General features: G+C 59.7%; 1 pseudogene; it reads left to right on the forward strand.

Annotated features, from left to right (window-relative positions):
* The window catches only part of LOC147091596 (uncharacterized), a 92,896-nt pseudogene that overhangs the window by 35,411 nt on the left and 34,762 nt on the right, over nucleotides 1-22,723 (forward strand).

Consider the following 22,723-nt stretch of genomic DNA (forward strand, 5'->3'; position numbering starts at 1 on the left):
CTCCCAAACTGTGGGACTCCTCACCCCCCAAACAGTGGGGACTCCTCACCCCACAAACTGTGGGGACTCCTCACCCCCCAAATTGTGGCACACCTCACCTCCCAAACTGTCAGACTCCTCACCCCCCCAAACTGCGGGAATCCTCAACCCCAAACTGTGGGAACTCCTCACCCCCAAACTGTGGGACTCCTCACCCCCAAACTGTGGGGACTCCTCACCCCCCAAACTGTGGGAATCCTCACCACCCCAAACTGTGGGAATCCTCACCCCCCAAACTGTGGGGACTGCTCACCACCCAAACTGTTGGAACTCCTCACTCCCCAAACTGTGGTGACTCCTCACCCCCTAAACTGTGATCTCCTCACCCCCAAACTGTGGGACTCCTCACCCCCCAAACTGTGGGACTCCTCACCCCCCAAACTGTGGGAACTCCTCACTCCACAAACTGTGGGGACTCCTCACCCCCTAAACTGTGATCTCCTCAGCCCCCAAACTGTGGGACTCCTCACCCCCAAACAGTGGGGACTCCTCACCCCCAAACTGTGGGGACTCCTCACTCCCCAAACTGTGGGAATCCTCACCCCCACAAACTGTGGGGACTCCTCACCCCCCAAATTGTGGGGACTCCTCACACCTTAAATTGTGGGACTCCTCACCCCCCAAACTGTGGGGACTCCTCACCCCCCAAACTGTGGGGACTCCTCACCCCACAAACTGTGGGGACTCCTCACCCCCCAAACTGTGGGAATCCTCACCCCCAAACTGTGGGGACTCCTCACCCCCCAAACTGTGGGAATCCTCACCCCCAAACTGTGGGGACTCCTCACCCCACAAACTGTGGGACTCCTCACCCCCCAATCTGTGGGACTCCTCCCCCCCCAAACTGTGGGAATCCTCACCCCCAAACTGTGGGGACTCCTCACCCCCCAAACTGTGGGGACTCCTCACCCCTCAAACTGTGGGGACTCCTCACCCCCCAAACTGTGGGACTCCTCACCCCCAAACTGTGGGACTCCGCACCCCTCAAACTGTGGGACGACTCACCCCCCAAACTGTGGGACTCCTCACCCCCCAAACTGTGGGACGACTCACCCCCCAAACTGTGGGGTCTCCTCACCCCCAAACTGTGGGACTCCTCACCCCCCAAACTGTGAGGACTCCTCACCCCCCAAACTGTGGGGAATCCTCACCCCCCAAACTATGGGACTCCTCACCTCTCAAACTGTGGGGACGCCTCACCCCCAAATTATGGGACTCCTCACCTCCCAAACTGTGGGACTCCTCACCCCCCAATCTGTGGGACTCCTCACCTCCCCAAACTGTGGGACTCCTCACCTCTCAAACAGTGGGGACTCCTCACCCCCCAAACTGTGGGGACTCCTCACCCCCAAACTGTGGGATTCCTCAAACCCCCAAAACTGTGATCTCATCCCCCAAACTGTGGGGCTCCTCGCCCCCCAAACCATTGGACGACTCACCCCCAAACTGTGATCTCATCCCCCAAATTGTGGGACTCCTCACCCCCCAAATTGTGGGACTCCTCACCCCCCAAACTGTGGGGACTTCTCACCTCCAAACTGTGGGAATCGTCACCCCAGAAACTGTGGGACAACTCACCCCACAAACTGAGGGGACTCCTCACTCCCCAAACTGTAATCTCCTCAGTCCCCAAACTGTGGGACTCCTCACCGCAAAAATGTGGGGACCCCTCACCCCTCAAACTGTGGAGACTGCTCACTCCCCAAACTGTGGGGAATCCTCACCCACAAACTGTGGGACTCCTCACCCCCAAACTGTGGGACTCCTCACCCCCCAAACTGTGGGGACTCCCCACCCCCCAAACTGTGGGACACCTCACCTCCCAAACTGTGGGACTCCTCACCTCCCCAAACTGTGGGAATCCTCACCCCCGCAAACTGTGGGACATCTCACCCCCCGAACTGTGGGGACTCCTCACCCCCAAACTGTGGGACTCCTCACCCCCCAAACTGTGGGGACTCCTCACCCCCCAAACTGTGGGAATCCTCACCCCCAAACTGTGGGGACACCTCACCCCACAAACTGTGGGACTCCTCACCTCCCCAAACTGTGGGGCTCCTCACCTCTCCAAACTGTGGGGACTCCTCACCCCCCAAACTGTGGGGAATCCTCAACCCCCAAATTGTGGGACTCCTCACCTCCCTAAACTGTGATCTCACCCCCAAACTGTGGGGCTCATCAACCCCCAAACCGTTGGACTCCTCACTCCCCAAACTGTGATCCCACCCCCCAAACTGTGGGACTCCTCACCTCTCAAACTGTGGGGACTCCTCACCCCCAAACTGTGGGACTCCTCACCCCCCAAACTGTGGGACTCCTCACCTCCCCAAACTGTGGGACTCCTCACATCCCCAAACTGTGGGGACTCCTCACCCCCCAAACTGTGGGGACTCCTCACCCCCCAAACTGTGGCACACCTCACCTCCCAAACTGTGGGACTCCTCACCACCCAAACAGTGGGGACTCCTCACCCCACAAACTGTGGGGACTCCTCACCCCCCAAACTGTGGCACACCTCACCTCCCAAACTGTGGGACTCCTCACCCCCCAAACAGTGGGGACTCCTCACCCCACAAACTGTGGGGACTCCTCACCCCCCAAATTGTGGCACACCTCACCTCCCAAACTGTCAGACTCCTCACCCCCCCAAACTGCGGGAATCCTCAACCCCAAACTGTGGGAACTCCTCACCCCCAAACTGTGGGACTCCTCACCCCCAAACTGTGGGGACTCCTCACCCCCCAAACTGTGGGAATCCTCACCACCCCAAACTGTGGGAATCCTCACCCCCCAAACTGTGGGGACTGCTCACCACCCAAACTGTTGGAACTCCTCACTCCCCAAACTGTGGTGACTCCTCACCCCCTAAACTGTGATCTCCTCACCCCCAAACTGTGGGACTCCTCACCCCCCAAACTGTGGGACTCCTCACCCCCCAAACTGTGGGAACTCCTCACTCCACAAACTGTGGGGACTCCTCACCCCCTAAACTGTGATCTCCTCAGCCCCCAAACTGTGGGACTCCTCACCCCCAAACAGTGGGGACTCCTCACCCCCAAACTGTGGGGACTCCTCACTCCCCAAACTGTGGGAATCCTCACCCCCACAAACTGTGGGGACTCCTCACCCCCCAAATTGTGGGGACTCCTCACACCTTAAATTGTGGGACTCCTCACCCCCCAAACTGTGGGGACTCCTCACCCCCAAACTGTGGGACTCCTCACCCCCAAACTGTGGGGACTCCTCACCCCCCAAACTGTGGGACTCCTCACCCCCCAAACTGTGAGGACTCCTCACCCCCCAAACTGTGGGACTCCTCACCCCCAAACTGTGGGGACTCCTCACCCCCCAAACTGTGGGACTCCTCACCTCTCAAACTGTGGGGAATCCTCACCCCCAAAATGTGGGACTCCTCACCCCCCAATCTGTGGGATTCCTCACCCCCCAAACTGTGGGGCTCCTCACCCCCCAAACTGTGGGACGCCTCACCCCCCAAACTGTGGGGCTCCTCACCCCCCAAACTGTGGGACTCCTCACCCCCCCAAAACTGTTATCTCATCCCCCAAACTGTGGGACTCTTCACCCCACAAACTGCGGGTACTCCTCAGCACCAAAACAGTGGGGACTGCTCACCCCACAAACTGTGGGGACTCCTCACCCCCCAAATTGTGGGACTCCTCACCCCCCAAACTGTGGGGACCTCTCACCCTCCAAACTGTGGGAATCGTAACCCCACAATCTGTGGGGACTCCTCACCCCCCAAACTGTGGGAATCCTCTCCCCCCAAACTGTGGGGACTCCTCACCCCCCAAACTGTGGGAATCCTCACCCCCAAACTGTGGGGACTCCTCACCCCACAAACTGTGGGACTCCTCACCCCCCAAACTGTGGGGACTCCTCACCCCCCAAACTGTGGGACTCCTCACCCCCCAAACTGTGGGGACTCCTCACCCCCCAAACTGTGGGACTCCTCACCCCCCAAACTGTGGGGACTCCTCACCCCCCAAACTGTGGGGACTCCTCACCCCCCAAACTGTGGGGACTCCTCACCCCCCAAACTGTGGGAATCCTCACCCCCAAACTGTGGGGACTCCTCACCCCCCAAACTGTGGGAATCCTCACCCCCAAACTGTGGGGACTCCTCACCCCCAAACTGTGGGGAATCCTCACCCCCCAAACTGTGGGGACTCCTCACCCCTCAAACTGTGGGGACTCCTCACCCCCCAAACTGTGGGACGCCTCACCCCCAAACTGTGGGACTCCGCACCCCTCAAACTGTGGGACGACTCACCCCCCAAACTGTGGGACTCCTCACCCCCCAAACTGTGGGACGACTCACCCCCCAAACTGTGGGGTCTCCTCACCCCCAAACTGTGGGACTCCTCACCCCCCAAACTGTGAGGTCTCCTCACCCCCCAAACTGTGGGGAATCCTCACCCCCCAAACTGTGGGACTCCTCACCCCCCAAACTGTGGGGACTCCTCACCCCCAAATTGTGGCACACCTCACCTCCGAAACTGTGGGACTCCTCACCCCCCAAACAGTAGGGACTCCTCACCCCACAAACTGTGGGGACTCCTCACCCCCCAAATTGTGGCACACCTCACCTCCCAAACTGTCAGACTCCTCACCTCCCCAAACTGTGGGAATCCTCACCCCCCCAAACTGCGGGAATCCTCAACCCCAAACTGTGGGAACTCCTCACCCCCAAACTGTGGGACTCCTCACCCCCAAACTGTGGGGACTCCTCACCCCCCAAACTGTGGGAATCCTCACCACCCCAAACTGTGGGAATCCTCACCCCCCAAACTGTGGGGACTGCTCACCCCCCAAACTGTTTGAACTCCTCACCCCCCACACTGTGGTGACTCCTCACCCCCTAAACTGTGATCTCCTCACCCCCAAACTGTGGGACTCCTCACCCCCCAAACTGTGGGACTCCTCACCCCCCAAACTGTGGGAACTCCTCACTCCACAAACTGTGGGGACTCCTCACCCCCTAAACTGTGATCTCCTCAGCCCCCAAACTGTGGGACTCCTCACCCCCAAACTGTGGGGACTCCTCACCCCCCAAACTGTGGGGACTCCTCACTCCCCAAACTGTGGGAATCCTCACCCCCACAAACTGTGGGGACTCCTCACCCCCCAAATTGTGGGGACTCCTCACCCCTCAAATTTTGGGACTCCTCACCCCCCAAACTGTGGGGCCTCCTCACCCCCAAACTGTGGGACTCCTCACCCCCAAACTGTGGGGACTCCTCACCCCCCAAACTGCGGGACTCCTCACCCCCCAAACTGTGAGGACTCCTCACCCCACAAACTGTGGGGAATCCTCACCCCCCAAACTGTGGGACTCCTCACCTCTCAAACTGTGGGGACTCCTCACCCCCCAAACTGTGGGACTCCTCACCCCCCAAACTGTGGGGACCTCTCACCCTCCAAACTGTGGGAATCGTAACCCCACAATCTGTGGGGACTCCTCACCCCCCAAACTGTGGGAATCCTCTCCCCCCAAACTGTGGGGACTCCTCACCCCCCAAACTGTGGGAATCCTCACCCCCAAACTGTGGGGACTCCTCACCCCACAAACTGTGGGACTCCTCACCCCCCAAACTGTGGGGACTCCTCACCCCCCAAACTGTGGGACTCCTCACCCCCCAAACTGTGGGGACTCCTCACCCCCCAAACTGTGGGACTCCTCACCCCCCAAACTGTGGGGACTCCTCACCCCCCAAACTGTGGGACTCCTCACCCCCCAAACTGTGGGGACTCCTCACCCCCCAAACTGTGGGGACTCCTCACCCCCCAAACTGTGGGGACTCCTCACCCCCCAAACTGTGGGAATCCTCACCCCCAAACTGTGGGGACTCCTCACCCCCCAAACTGTGGGAATCCTCACCCCCAAACTGTGGGGACTCCTCACCCCCAAACTGTGGGGAATCCTCACCCCCCAAACTGTGGGGACTCCTCACCCCTCAAACTGTGGGGACTCCTCACCCCCCAAACTGTGGGACTCCTCACCCCCCAAACTGTGGGACGACTCACCCCCCAAACTGTGGGACTCCTCACCCCCCAAACTGTGGGACGACTCACCCCCCAAACTGTGGGGTCTCCTCACCCCCAAACTGTGGGACTCCTCACCCCCCAAACTGTGAGGTCTCCTCACCCCCCAAACTGTGGGGAATCCTCACCCCCCAAACTATGGGACTCCTCACCTCTCAAACTGTGGGGACGCCTCACCCCCAAATTATGGGACTCCTCACCTCCCAAACTGTGGGACTCCTCACCCCCCAATCTGTGGGACTCCTCACCTCCCCAAACTGTGGGACTCCTCACCTCTCAAACAGTGGGGACTCCTCACCCCCCAAACTGTGGGGACTCCTCACCCCCCAAACTGTGGGACTCCTCAACCCCCAAAACTGTGATCTCATCCCCCAAACTGTGGGGTTCCTCGCCCCCCAAACCATTGGACGACTCACCCCCAAACTGTGATCTCATCCCCCAAATTGTGGGACTCCTCACCCCCCAAATTGTGGGACTCCTCACCCCCCAAACTGTGGGGACTTCTCACCTCCAAACTGTGGGAATCGTCACCCCAGAAACTGTGGGACAACTCACCCCACAAACTGTGGGGACTCCTCACTCCCCAAACTGTAATCTCCTCAGTCCCCAAACTGTGGGACTCCTCACCGCAAAAATGTGGGGACCCCTCACCCCTCAAACTGTGGAGACTGCTCACTCCCCAAACTGTGGGGAATCCTCACCCACAAACTGTGGGACTCCTCACCCCCAAACTGTGGGACTCCTCACCCCCCAAACTGTGGGGACTCCCCACCCCCCAAACTGTGGGACACCTCACCTCCCAAACTGTGGGACTCCTCACCTCCCCAAACTGTGGGAATCCTCACCCCTGCAAACTGTGGGACACCTCACCCCCCAAACTGTGGGGACTCCTCACCCCCCAAACTGTGGGGACTCCTCACCCCCAAACTGTGGGACTCCTCACCCCCCAAACTGTGGGGACTCCTCACCCCCCAAACTGTGGGAATCCTCACCCCCAAACTGTGGGGACTCCTCACCCCCCAAACTGTGGGACTCCTCACCTCCCCAAACTGTGGGGCTCCTCACCTCCCCAAACTGTGGGGACTCCTCACCCCCCAAACTGTGGGGAATCCTTAACCCCCAAATTGTGGGACTCCTCACCTCCCAAAACTGTGATCTCTCCCCCAAACTGTGGGGCTCATCAACCCCCAAACCGTTGGACTCCTCACTCCCCAAACTGTGATCCCACCCCCCAAACTGTGGGACTCCTCACCTCTCAAACTGTGGGACTCCTCACCCCCAAACTGTGGGACTCCTCACCCCCCAAACTGTGGGACTCCTCACCTCCCCAAACTGTGGGACTCCTCACCCCCCAAACTGTGATCCCACCCCCCAAACTGTGGGACTCCTCACCTCTCAAACTGTGGGACTCCTCACCTCCCCAAACTGTGGGACTCCTCACATCCCCAAACTGTGGGGACTCCTCACCCCCCAAACTGTGGGGACTCCTCACCCCCAAACTGTGATCTCATCCCCCAAACTGTGGGACTCTACACCCCACAAACTGTGGTGACTCCTCACCCCCCAAACTGTGATCTCTGCAGCCTCCAAAGTGTGGGGACTCCTCACCCACCAAACTGTGGGACTCCTCACCCCACAAACTGTGGGGACTCCTCACCCCACAAACTGTGGGAACTCCTCACCCCCAAACTGTGGGACTCCTCACCCCACAAACTGTGGGGACTCCTCACCCCACAAACTGTGGGACTCCTCACCCCCCAAACTGTGGGGACTCCTCACCCCCAAATTGTGGCACACCTCACCTCCCAAACTGTGGGACTCCTCACCCCCCAAACAGTAGGGACTCCTCACCCCACAAACTGTGGGGACTCCTCACCCCCCAAATTGTGGCACACCTCACCTCCCAAACTGTCAGACTCCTCACCTCCCCAAACTGTGGGAATCCTCACCCCCCCAAACTGCGGGAATCCTCAACCCCAAACTGTGGGAACTCCTCACCCCCAAACTGTGGGACTCCTCACCCCCAAACTGTGGGGACTCCTCACCCCCCAAACTGTGGGAATCCTCACCACCCCAAACTGTGGGAATCCTCACCCCCAAACTGTGGGGACTGCTCACCCCCCAAACTGTTTGAACTCCTCACCCCCCACACTGTGGTGACTCCTCACCCCCTAAACTGTGATCTCCTCACCCCCAAACTGTGGGACTCCTCACCCCCCAAACTGTGGGACTCCTCACCCCCCAAACTGTGGGAACTCCTCACTCCACAAACTGTGGGGACTCCTCACCCCCTAAACTGTGATCTCCTCAGCCCCCAAACTGTGGGACTCCTCACCCCCAAACTGTGGGGACTCCTCACCCCCCAAACTGTGGGGACTCCTCACTCCCCAAACTGTGGGAATCCTCACCCCCACAAACTGTGGGGACTCCTCACCCCCCAAATTGTGGGGACTCCTCACCCCTCAAATTTTGGGACTCCTCACCCCCCAAACTGTGGGGCCTCCTCACCCCCAAACTGTGGGACTCCTCACCCCCAAACTGTGGGGACTCCTCACCCCCCAAACTGCGGGACTCCTCACCCCCCAAACTGTGAGGACTCCTCACCCCACAAACTGTGGGGAATCCTCACCCCCCAAACTGTGGGACTCCTCACCTCTCAAACTGTGGGGACTCCTCACCCCCCAAACTGTGGGACTCCTCACCCCCCAATCTGTGGGATTCCTCACCTCCCCAAACTGTGGGACTCCTCACCTCTCAAACAGTGGGGACTGCTCACCCCCCAAACTGTGGGGAATCCTCACCCCCCAAACTGTGGGGCTCCTCACCCCCCAAACTGTGGGACTCCTCACCCCCTAAACTGTGGGGCTCCTCGCCCCCCAAACTGTGGGATTCCTCACCCCCCAAAACTGTTATCTCATCCCCCAAACTGTGGTGCTCCTCGCCCCCCAAACCATTGGACTCCTCACCCCCAAACTGTGATCTCATCCCCCAAACTGTGGGACTCTTCACCCCACAAACTGTGGGGACTCCTCACCCCCAAAACAGTGGGGACTGCTCACCCCACAAACTGTGGGGACTCCTCACCCCCCAAATTGTGGGACTCCTCACCCCCCAAACTGTGGGGCCTCTCACCCTCCAAACTGTGGGAATCGTAACCCCACAAACTGTGGGACAACTCACCCCCCAAACTGTGGGGAATCCTCACCCCCCAAACTGTGATCTCCTCAGCCCCCAAACTGTGGGACTCCTCACCGCAAAAATGTGGGGACTCCTCACCCCCCAAACTGTGGAGACTGCTCACTCCCCGAACTGTGGGGTATCCTCACTCCACAATCTATGGGACTCCTCACCCCCAAACTGTGGGACTCCTCACCCCCCAAACTATGGGGACTCCCCACCCCCCAAACTGTGGAGACTGCTCACTCCCCGAACTGTGGGGAATCCTCACTCCACAATCTATGGGACTCCTCACCCCCAAACTGTGGGACTCCTCACCCCCCAAACTGTGGGGACTCCCCACCCCCCAAACTGTGGGACACCTCACCTCCCAAACTGTGGGACCCCTCACCTCCCCAAACTGTGGGAATCCTCACCGCCCCAAACTGTGGAAATCCTCACCCCCCAAACTGTGGGAATCCTCACCCCCAAACTGTGGGAACTCTCACCCCCAAACTGTGGGGACTCCTCACCCCCCAAACTGTGGGAATCCTCACCCCCAAACTGTGGGGACTCCTCACCCCACAAACTGTGGGACTCCTCACCCCCCAAACTGTGGGGACTCCTCACCCCCCAAACTGTGGGGACTCCTCACCCCCCAAACTGTGGGAATCCTCACGTCCCCAAACTGTGGGGACTCCTCACCCCCCAAACTGTGGGAATCCTCACCCCCCAAACTGTGGAGACTCCTCACCCCCCCAAACTGTGGGACTCCTCACCCCACAAACTGTGGGGACTCCTCACCCCCCAAACTGTGGGACTCCTCACCCCCCAAACTGTGGGAACTCCTCACTCCACAAACTGTGGGGACTCCTCACCCCCTAAACTGTGATCTCCTCAGCCCCCAAACTGTGGGACTCCTCACCCCCAAACTGTGGGGACTCCTCACCCCCCAAACTGTGGGGACTCCTCACTCCCCAAACTGTGGGAATCCTCACCCCCACAAACTGTGGGGACTCCTCACCCCCCAAATTGTGGGGACTCCTCACCCCTCAAATTTTGGGACTCCTCACCCCCCAAACTGTGGGGCCTCCTCACCCCCAAACTGTGGGACTCCTCACCCCCAAACTGTGGGGACTCCTCACCCCCCAAACTGCGGGACTCCTCACCCCCCAAACTGTGAGGACTCCTCACCCCACAAACTGTGGGGAATCCTCACCCCCCAAACTGTGGGACTCCTCACCTCTCAAACTGTGGGGACTCCTCACCCCCCAAACTGTGGGACTCCTCACCCCCCAATCTGTGGGATTCCTCACCTCCCCAAACTGTGGGACTCCTCACCTCTCAAACAGTGGGGACTGCTCACCCCCCAAACTGTGGGGAATCCTCACCCCCCAAACTGTGGGACTCCTCACCCCCCAAACTGTGGGACTCCTCACCCCCCAAACTGTGGGGCTCCTCACCCCCCAAACTGTGGGACTCCTCACCCCCTAAACTGTGGGGCTCCTCGCCCCCCAAACTGTGGGATTCCTCACCCCCCAAAACTGTTATCTCATCCCCCAAACTGTGGTGCTCCTCGCCCCCCAAACCATTGGACTCCTCACCCCCAAACTGTGATCTCATCCCCCAAACTGTGGGACTCTTCACCCCACAAACTGTGGGGACTCCTCACCCCCAAAACAGTGGGGACTGCTCACCCCACAAACTGTGGGGACTCCTCACCCCCCAAATTGTGGGACTCCTCACCCCCCAAACTGTGGGGCCTCTCACCCTCCAAACTGTGGGAATCGTAACCCCACAAACTGTGGGACAACTCACCCCCCAAACTGTGGGGAATCCTCACCCCCCAAACTGTGATCTCCTCAGCCCCCAAACTGTGGGACTCCTCACCGCAAAAATGTGGGGACTCCTCACCCCCCAAACTGTGGAGACTGCTCACTCCCCGAACTGTGGGGTATCCTCACTCCACAATCTATGGGACTCCTCACCCCCAAACTGTGGGACTCCTCACCCCCCAAACTATGGGGACTCCCCACCCCCCAAACTGTGGAGACTGCTCACTCCCCGAACTGTGGGGAATCCTCACTCCACAATCTATGGGACTCCTCACCCCCAAACTGTGGGACTCCTCACCCCCCAAACTGTGGGGACTCCCCACCCCCCAAACTGTGGGACACCTCACCTCCCAAACTGTGGGACCCCTCACCTCCCCAAACTGTGGGAATCCTCACCGCCCCAAACTGTGGAAATCCTCACCCCCCAAACTGTGGGAATCCTCACCCCCAAACTGTGGGAACTCTCACCCCCAAACTGTGGGGACTCCTCACCCCCCAAACTGTGGGAATCCTCACCCCCAAACTGTGGGGACTCCTCACCCCACAAACTGTGGGACTCCTCACCCCCCAAACTGTGGGGACTCCTCACCCCCCAAACTGTGGGGACTCCTCACCCCCCAAACTGTGGGAATCCTCACGTCCCCAAACTGTGGGGACTCCTCACCCCCCAAACTGTGGGAATCCTCACCCCCCAAACTGTGGAGACTCCTCACCCCCCCAAACTGTGGGACTCCTCACCCCACAAACTGTGGGGACTCCTCACCCCCCAAACTGTGGGACTCCTCACCTCCCCAAACTGTGGGGCTCCTCACCTCCCCAAACTGTGGGGACTCCTCACCCCCCAAACTGTGGGGAATCCTTAACCCCCAAATTGTGGGACTCCTCACCTCCCAAAACTGTGATCTCTCCCCCAAACTGTGGGGCTCATCAACCCCCAAACCGTTGGACTCCTCACTCCCCAAACTGTGATCCCACCCCCCAAACTGTGGGACTCCTCACCTCTCAAACTGTGGGACTCCTCACCCCCAAACTGTGGGACTCCTCACCCCCCAAACTGTGGGACTCCTCACCTCCCCAAACTGTGGGACTCCTCACCCCCCAAACTGTGATCCCACCCCCCAAACTGTGGGACTCCTCACCTCTCAAACTGTGGGACTCCTCACCCCCAAACTGTGGGACTCCTCACCCCCCAAACTGTGGGACTCCTCACCTCCCCAAACTGTGGGACTCCTCACATCCCCAAACTGTGGGGACTCCTCACCCCCCAAACTGTGGGGACTCCTCACCCCCAAACTGTGATCTCATCCCCCAAACTGTGGGACTCTACACCCCACAAACTGTGGTGACTCCTCACCCCCCAAACTGTGATCTCTGCAGCCTCCAAAGTGTGGGGACTCCTCACCCACCAAACTGTGGGACTCCTCACCCCACAAACTGTGGGGACTCCTCACCCCACAAACTGTGGGAACTCCTCACCCCCAAACTGTGGGACTCCTCACCCCACAAACTGTGGGGACTCCTCACCCCACAAACTGTGGGACTCCTCACCCCCCAAACTGTGGGGACTCCTCACCCCCAAATTGTGGCACACCTCACCTCCCAAACTGTGGGACTCCTCACCCCCCAAACAGTAGGGACTCCTCACCCCACAAACTGTGGGGACTCCTCACCCCCCAAATTGTGGCACACCTCACCTCCCAAACTGTCAGACTCCTCACCTCCCCAAACTGTGGGAATCCTCACCCCCCCAAACTGCGGGAATCCTCAACCCCAAACTGTGGGAACTCCTCACCCCCAAACTGTGGGACTCCTCACCCCCAAACTGTGGGGACTCCTCACCCCCCAAACTGTGGGAATCCTCACCACCCCAAACTGTGGGAATCCTCACCCCCCAAACTGTGGGGACTGCTCACCCCCCAAACTGTTTGAACTCCTCACCCCCCACACTGTGGTGACTCCTCACCCCCTAAACTGTGATCTCCTCACCCCCAAACTGTGGGACTCCTCACCCCCCAAACTGTGGGACTCCTCACCCCCCAAACTGTGGGAACTCCTCACTCCACAAACTGTGGGGACTCCTCACCCCCTAAACTGTGATCTCCTCAGCCCCCAAACTGTGGGACTCCTCACCCCCAAACTGTGGGGACTCCTCACCCCCCAAACTGTGGGGACTCCTCACTCCCCAAACTGTGGGAATCCTCACCCCCACAAACTGTGGGGACTCCTCACCCCCCAAATTGTGGGGACTCCTCACCCCTCAAATTTTGGGACTCCTCACCCCCCAAACTGTGGGGCCTCCTCACCCCCAAACTGTGGGACTCCTCACCCCCAAACTGTGGGGACTCCTCACCCCCCAAACTGCGGGACTCCTCACCCCCCAAACTGTGAGGACTCCTCACCCCACAAACTGTGGGGAATCCTCACCCCCCAAACTGTGGGACTCCTCACCTCTCAAACTGTGGGGACTCCTCACCCCCCAAACTGTGGGACTCCTCACCCCCCAATCTGTGGGATTCCTCACCTCCCCAAACTGTGGGACTCCTCACCTCTCAAACAGTGGGGACTGCTCACCCCCCAAACTGTGGGGAATCCTCACCCCCCAAACTGTGGGACTCCTCACCCCCCAAACTGTGGGACTCCTCACCCCCCAAACTGTGGGGCTCCTCACCCCCCAAACTGTGGGACTCCTCACCCCCTAAACTGTGGGGCTCCTCGCCCCCCAAACTGTGGGATTCCTCACCCCCCAAAACTGTTATCTCATCCCCCAAACTGTGGTGCTCCTCGCCCCCCAAACCATTGGACTCCTCACCCCCAAACTGTGATCTCATCCCCCAAACTGTGGGACTCTTCACCCCACAAACTGTGGGGACTCCTCACCCCCAAAACAGTGGGGACTGCTCACCCCACAAAATGTGGGGACTCCTCACCCCCCAAATTGTGGGACTCCTCACCCCCCAAACTGTGGGGCCTCTCACCCTCCAAACTGTGGGAATCGTAACCCCACAAACTGTGGGACAACTCACCCCCCAAACTGTGGGGAATCCTCACCCCCCAAACTGTGATCTCCTCAGCCCCCAAACTGTGGGACTCCTCACCGCAAAAATGTGGGGACTCCTCACCCCCCAAACTGTGGAGACTGCTCACTCCCCGAACTGTGGGGTATCCTCACTCCACAATCTATGGGACTCCTCACCCCCAAACTGTGGGACTCCTCACCCCCCAAACTATGGGGACTCCCCACCCCCCGAACTGTGGAGACTGCTCACTCCCCGAACTGTGGGGAATCCTCACTCCACAATCTATGGGACTCCTCACCCCCAAACTGTGGGACTCCTCACCCCCCAAACTGTGGGGACTCCCCACCCCCCAAACTGTGGGACACCTCACCTCCCAAACTGTGGGACCCCTCACCTCCCCAAACTGTGGGAATCCTCACCGCCCCAAACTGTGGAAATCCTCACCCCCCAAACTGTGGGAATCCTCACCCCCAAACTGTGGGAACTCTCACCCCCAAACTGTGGGGACTCCTCACCCCCCAAACTGTGGGAATCCTCACCCCCAAACTGTGGGGACTCCTCACCCCACAAACTGTGGGACTCCTCACCCCCCAAACTGTGGGGACTCCTCACCCCCCAAACTGTGGGGACTCCTCACCCCCCAAACTGTGGGAATCCTCACGTCCCCAAACTGTGGGGACTCCTCACCCCCCAAACTGTGGGAATCCTCACCCCCCAAACTGTGGAGACTCCTCACCCCCCCAAACTGTGGGACTCCTCACCCCACAAACTGTGGGGACTCCTCACCCCACAAACTGTGGGGACTCCTCACCCCCCAAATTGTGGGACTCCTCATCCCCTAAACTGTGGGACTCCTCACCCCCCAAACAGTGGGGACTCCTCACCCCACAAACTGTGGGGACTTCTCGCCCCCCAAATTGTGGCACGCCTCACCCCCCAAACAGTGGGGACTCCTCACCCACAAACTGTGGGGACTCCTCACCTCCCCAAACTGTGGGAATCCTCACCCCCCCAAACTGTGGGGACTCCTCACCCCCCAAACTGTGGGGACTCCTCACCCCCCAAACTGTGGGAATCCTCACCCCCAAACTGTGGGAACTCCTCACCTCCCCAAACTGTGGGAATCCTCACCCCCCCAAACTGTGGGGACTCCTCACCCCCCAAACTGTGGGGACTCCTCACCCCCCAAACTGTGGGACTCGTCACCCCCAAACTGTGGGACTCGTCACCCCCAAACTGTGGGACTCCTCACCTCCCCAAACTGTGGGAATCCTCACCCCCCAAACTGTGGGACTCGTCACCCCCAAACTGTGGGACTCCTCACCTCCCAAACTGTGGGACTCCTCACCTCCCCAAACTGTGGGAATCCTCACCCCCCCAAACTGTGGGACTCCTCACCCTCCAAACTCTGGGACTCCTCACCCCCAAACTGTGGGGACTCCTTACCCCCCAAACTGTGGGAATCCTCACCCCCCAAACTGTGGGAACTCCTCACCCCCCAAATTGTGGTGACTCCTCACACCCTAAATTGTGATCTCCTCACCCCCCAAACTGTGGGACTCCTCACCCCGCAAACTGTGGGACTCCTCACCCCCCAAACTGTGGGAGCTCCTCACCACCCAAACTGTGGGAACTCCTCACTCCACAAACTGTGGGGACTCCTCACCCCCCAAACTGTGGGGACTCTTCAACCCGAAACTGTGGGGACTCCTACACCCCAAACTGTGGGACTCCTCAACCCCACAAACTGTGGGGACTCCTCACCCCCCAAACTGTGGGGACTCCTCACCCCCAAACTGTGGGGACTCCTCACCCCCCAAACTGTGGGACTCCTCACCCCCAAACTGTGGGGAATCCTCACTCCCCAAACTGTGGGACTCCTCACTCCCCAAACTGTGGGACTCCTCACCCCCAAACTGTGGGGACTCCTCACCCCCCAAACTGTGGGGACTCCTCACCCCCAAACTGTGGGGACTCCTCACCCCCCAAACTGTGGGACTCCTCACCCCCCAAACTGTGGGGACTCCTCACCCCCCAAACTGTGGGACTCCTCACCCCCAAACTGTGGGACTCCTCACCCCCAAACTGTGGGACTCATCACCCCCAAACTGTGGGACTCCTCACCCCCCAAACTGTGGGACTCCTCACCCCCAAACTGTGGGACTCCTCACCCCCCAAACTGTGGGACTCCTCCCCCAAAATGTGGGACTCCTCACCCCCCAAACTGTGGGGACTCCTCACCCCCAAACTGTGGGACTCCTCACCCCCAAACTGTGGGACTCCTCACCCCCCAAACTGTGGGACTCCTCACCCCCAAACTGTGGGGGACTCCTCACCCCCAAACTGTGGGACTCCTCACCCCCCAAACTGTGGGACTCCTCACCCCCCAAACTGTGGGACTCCTCACCCCCCAAACTGTGGGGACTCCTCACCCCCAAACTGTGGGACTCCTCACCCCCCAAACTGTGGGACTCCTCACCCCCCAAACTGTGGGACTCCTCACCCCCCCAAACTGTGGGGACTCCTCACCTCCCAAACTGTGGGAATCCTCACCCCCAAACTGTGGGACTCCTCACCCCCAAACTGTGGGAACTCCTCACCCCCAAACTGTGGGACTCCTCACCCCACAAACTGTGGGAACTCCTCACCCCCAAACTGTGGGACTCCTCACCCCAAACTGTGGGACTCCTCACCCCCCAAACTGTGGGACTCCTCACCCCCAAACTGTGGGACTCCTCACCTCCCAAACTGTGGGACTCCTCACCCCCCAAACTGTGGGACTCCTCACCCCACAAACTGTGGGACTCCTCACCCCACAAACTGTGGGAACTCCTCACCCCCAAACTGTGGGACTCCTCACCCCACAAACTGTGGGAACTCCTCACCCCGAAACTGTGGGACTCCTCAACCCAAACTGTGGGACTCCTCACCCCCCAAACTGTGGACTCCTCACCCCACAAACTGTGGGAACTCCTCACCCCCAAACTGTGGGACTCCTCACCCCCAAACTGTGGGACTCCTCACCCCCCAAACTGTTGGGACTCCTCACCCCCAAACTGTGGGGACTCCTCACCCCCCCCAAACTGTGGGGACTCCTCACCCCCAAACTGTGAGGACTCCTCACCCCCCAAACTGTGGGGACTCCTCACCCCCAAACTGTGAGGACTCCTCACCCCCCAAACTGTGGGACTCCTCACCCCCTAAACTGTGGGAATCCTCACCCCGAAACTGTGGGACTCCTCACCCCCCAAACTGTGGGAATCCTCACCCCCAAACTGTGGGAATCCTCACCCCCAAACTGTGGGACTCCTCACCCCCCAAACTTTGGGAATCCTCACCCCCAAACTGTGGGACTCCTCACCCCCCAAACTGTGGGACTCCTCACCCCCCAAACTGTGGGACTTCTCACCCCCCAAACTGTGGGACTCCTCACCCCCCAAAACTGTGGGGACTCCTCACCCCCCAAACTGTGGGGACTCCTCACCCCCAAACTGTGGGACTCCTCACCCCCAAACTGTGGGACTCCTCACCCCCAAACTGTGGGACTCCTCACCCCCAAACTGTGGGGACTCCTCACCACCCCAAACTGTGGGACTTCTCACCCCCCAAACTGTGGGACTCCTCACCCCCAGACTGTGCGACTCTCACCCCCCAAACTGTGGGAACTCCTCACCCCCAAACTGTGGGACTCCCTCACCCCCAAACTGTGGGACTCCTCACCCCCCAAACTGTGGGACTCCTCATCCCCAAACTGTGGGAACTCCTCACCCCCAAACTGTGGGGACTCCTCACCCCCAAACTGTGGGGCTCCTCACCCCCCAAACTGTGGGGCTCCTCACCCCCCAAACTGTGGTGACTACTCACACCCCTAAATTGTGATCTCCTCACCCCCAAACAGTGGGACTCCTCACCCCCCAAACTGTGGACTCCTCACCCCCCCAAACTGTGGGAACTCCTCACCCCCCAAACTGTGGGACTCCTCACCCCCCAAACTGTGGGACTCCTCACCCCCCAAACTGTGGGACTCCTCACCCCCCAAACTGTGGGAACTCCTCACCCCCAAACTGTGGGACTCCTCACCCCCCAAACTGTGGAAAATCCTCACTCCACAAACTGTGGGGACTCCTCACCCCCCAAACTGTGGGGACTCCTCACCCCCCAAACTGTGAGGACTCCTCACCCCACAAAATGTGGGGAATCCTCACCCCCCAAACTGTGGGACTCCTCACCTCTCAAACTGTGGGGACTCCTCACCCCCAAACCGTGGGACTCCTCACCCCCCAATCTGTGGGATTCCTCACCTCCCCAAACTGTGGGACTCCTCACCTCTCAAACAGTGGGGACTCCTCACCCCCCAAACTGTGGGGACTCCTCACCCCCCAAACTGTGGGACTCCTCACCCCCCCAAAACTGTTATCTCATCCCCCAAACTGTGGGGCTCCTCGCCCCCCAAACCATTGGACTCCTCACACCCAAACTGTGATCTCATCCCCCAAACTGTGGGACTCTTCACCCCACAAACTGTGGGGACTCCTCACCCCCAAAACAGTGGGGACTGCTCACCCCACAAACTGTGGGGACTCCTCACCCCCCAAATTGTGGGACTCCTCACCCCCCAAACTGTGGGGACCTCTCACCCTCCAAACTGTGGGAATCGTAACCCCACAAACTGTGGGGACAACTCACCCACAAACTGTGGGGACCCCTCACCCCCCAAACTGTGATCTCTGCATCCTCCAAACTGTGGGGACTCCTCACCCCACAAACTGTGGGGACTCCTCACCCCACAAACTGTGGGGACTCCTCAACCCCCAACTTGTGGGACTCCTCACCCCCCAAACAGTGGGGACTCCTCACCCCACAAACTGTGGGGACATCTCACCCCCCAAATTGTGGGACTCCTCACCCCCCAAACTGTGGGAATCCTCACCTCCCAAACTGTGGGACTCCTCACCTCCCCAAACTGTGGGAATCCTCACCCCCCCAAACTGTGGGACTCCTCACCCCCAAACTGTGGGAATCCTCACCCCCCAAACTGTGGGACTCCTCACCCCAAACTGTGGGAATCCTCACCCCCCCCCCAAACTGTGGAACTCCTCACCCCCCAAACTGTGGGGTTTCCTCACCCCCCCAAACTGTGGGGACTCCTCACCCCCCAAACTGTGGGAATCCTCACCCCGAAACTGTGGGAACTCCTCACCCCCACAAACTGTGGGACTCCTCACCTCCCCAAACTGTGGGAATCCTCACCCCCAAATTGTGGCACACCTCACCCCCCAAACTGTGGGGACTCCTCACCCCCCAAACTGTGGGGACTCCTCACCCCCCAAACTGTGGGAATCCTCACCCCCAAACTGTGGGAACTCCTCACCCCCAAACTGTGGGGACACCTCACCCCCAAACTGTGGGGACTCCTCACCCCCCCAAACTGTGGGAATCCTCACCCCCAAACTGTGGGAGCTCCTCACTCCCCTAAATTGTGGGACTCCTCACCCCCCAAACTGTGGGGCTCCTCACCCCCCAAACTGTGGGAACTCCTCACCCCCCAAACTGTGGGAGCTCCTCACCCCCCCAAACTGTGGGACTCCTCACCTCCCAAACTGTGAGGACTCCTCACCCCCAAACTGTGGGGACTCCTCACTCCCAAACTGTGGGGACTCCTCACCCCCCAAACTGTGGGGACTCCTCACCCCCCAAACTGTGGGACTCCTCACCTCCCAAACTGTGGGGACTCCTCACCCCCCAAACTGTGGGGGACTCCTCACCCCCAAAACTGTGGGACTCCTCACCTCCCAAACTGTGAGGACTCCTCACCCCCAAACTGTGGGGACTCCTCACCCCCCAAACTGTGGGGACTCCTCACCCCCAAACTGTGGGACTCCTCACCTCCCAAACTGTGAGGACTCCTCACCCCCCAAACTGTGGGACTCCTCACCTCCCAAACTGTGGGGACTCCTCACCCCCCAAACTGTGGGACTCCTCACCTCCCAAACTGTGAGGACTCCTCACCCCCAAACTGTGGGGACTCCTCACCCCCAAACTGTGGGGACTCCTCACCCCCCAAACTGTGGGGACTCCTCACCCCCCAAACTGTGGGACTCCTCACCTCCCAAACTGTGAGGACTCCTCACCCCCAAACTGTGGGGACTCCTCACCTCCCAAACTGTGGGAACTCCTCACCTCCCAAACTGTGTGGACTCCTCACCCCCAAACTGTGGGGACTCCTCACCCCCCAAACTGTGGGGACTCCCTCACCCCCAAACTGTGGGGAATCCTCACCCCCCAAACTGTGGGACTCCTCACCTCTCAAACTGTGTGGACTCCTCAGCCCCAAACTGGGGGGGGCTCCTCACCCCCCAAACTGTGGGACTCCTCACCCCCCCAAAACTGTTATCTCATCCCCCAAACTGTGGGGCTCCTCGCCCCCCCAAACCATTGGACTCCTCACACCCAAACTGTGATCTCATCCCCCAAACTGTGGGACTCTTCACCCCACAAACTGTGGGGACTCCTCACCCCCAAAACAGTGGGGACTGCTCACCCCACAAACTGTGGGTACTCCTCACCCCCCAAATTGTGGGACTCCTCACCCCCCAAACTGTGGGGACCTCTCACCCTCCAAACTGTGGGAATCGTAACCCCACAAACTGTGGGACAACTCACCCCACAAACTGTGGGGACCCCTCACCCCCCAAACTGTGATCTCCTCAGCCCCCAAACTGTGGGACTCCTCATCGCAAAAATGTGGGGACTCCTCACCCCCCAAACTGTGGGGGACTCCTCACCCCCACAAACTGTGGGGACTCCTCACCCCACAAACTGTGGGGACTCCTCACCCCACAAATTTTGGGACTCCTCACCCCGCAAACTGTGGGGACCCCTCACCCCCAGATTGTGGCACACCTCACCTCCCAAACTATGGGACTCCTCACCCCCCCAAACAGCGGGGACTCCTCACCCCACAAACTGTGGGGACTTCTCACCCCCCAAATTGTGGCACACCTCACCTCCCAAACTGTCGGACTCCTCACCTCCCCAAACTGTGGGACTCCTCACCCCCCTAAACTGTGGGACTCCTCACCCCCCAAACTGTGGGAATCCTCACCCCCCCAAACTGTGGGACTCCTCACCCCCCAAACTGTGGGGTCTCCTCACCCCCCAAACTGTGGGGACTCCTCACCCCCCAAACTGTGGAATCCTCACCCCCAAACTGTGGGAATCCTCACCCCCCCCAAACTGTGGGACTCCTCACCCCCCAAACTGTGGGTCTCCTCACCCCCCAAACTGTGGGGACTCCTCACCCCCCAAACTGTGGGACTCCTCACCCCCCAAACTGTGGGGACCCCTCACCCCCAAATTGTGGCACACCTCACCTCCCAAACTGTGGGGACTCCTCACCTCCCCAAACTGTGGGAATCCTCACCCCCCCAAACTGTGGGACTCCTCACCCCGCAAACTGTGGACTCCTCACCCCCAAACTGTGGGACTCCTCACCCCCCAAACTGTGGGACTCCTCACCCCCAAACTGTGGGGACTCCTCACCCCCCAAACTGTGGAATCCTCACCCCCCAAACTGTGGGAGCTCCTCACCCCCCAAACTGTGGGACTCCTCACCCCCAAACTGTGGGGACTCCTCACCCCCCAAACTGTGGGAATCCTCACCCCCCCAAACTGTGGGAACTCCTCACCCCCCAAACTGTGGTGACTCGTCACACCCTAAATTTTGATCTCCTCACCCCCAAGCTGTGGGACTCCTCACCCCCCCAAACTGTGGGACTCCTCACCCCCCAAACTGTGGGGAGCTCCTCACCCCCCAAACTGTGGGAACTCCTCACTCCACAAACTGTGGGGACTCCTCGCCCCCTAAACTGTGATCTCCTCAGCCCCCAAACTGTGGGACTCCTCACCCCCAAACTGTGGGGACTCCTCACCCCCCAAACTGTGGGGGACTCCTACACCCCAAACTGTGGGACTCCTCAACCCCACAAACTGTGGGGACACCTCACCCCCCAAACTGTGGGACTCCTCACCCCCCAAACTGTGGGAGTCCTCACCCCCTCAAACTGTGGGACTCCTCACCCCCCAAACTGTGGGGAATCCTCACCCCCCACACTGTGGGGACTCCTCACCCCCCAAACTGTGGGACTCCTCACTCCAAACTGTGGGGACTCCTCACCCACACAAACTGTGGGACTCCTCACCCCCAATCTGTGGGAATCCTCACCCCCAAACTGTGGGGACTCCTCACCTCCCCCAAACTGTGGGGCTCCTCACCCCCCAAACTGTGGGAATCCTCACCCCCAAACTGTGGGGACTCCTCACCTCCCCAAACTGTGGGGCTCCTCACCCCCCAAACTGTGGGGACTCCTCACCCCCCCCAGAACTGTGATCTCATCCCCCAAACTGTGGGACTCTTCACCCCACAAACTGTGGGGACTCCTCACCCCCCCAAACTGTGGGACTCCTCACCCCCCCCAAAACTGTGATCTCATCCCCCAAACTGTGGGACTCCTCGCCCCACAAACTGTGGGGACTCCTCACCCCCCAAATTGTGGGACACCTCACCCCCCAAACTGTGGGAGACTCCTCACCCCCAAATTGTGGCACACCTCA

This window comes from Somniosus microcephalus, unplaced genomic scaffold (genome assembly GCF_052327205.1).
Source record: "Somniosus microcephalus isolate GS21.2 unplaced genomic scaffold, FLI_Smic_1.0 unresolved_chr3, whole genome shotgun sequence".
Classification (NCBI taxonomy): Eukaryota; Metazoa; Chordata; class Chondrichthyes; order Squaliformes; family Somniosidae; genus Somniosus; species Somniosus microcephalus.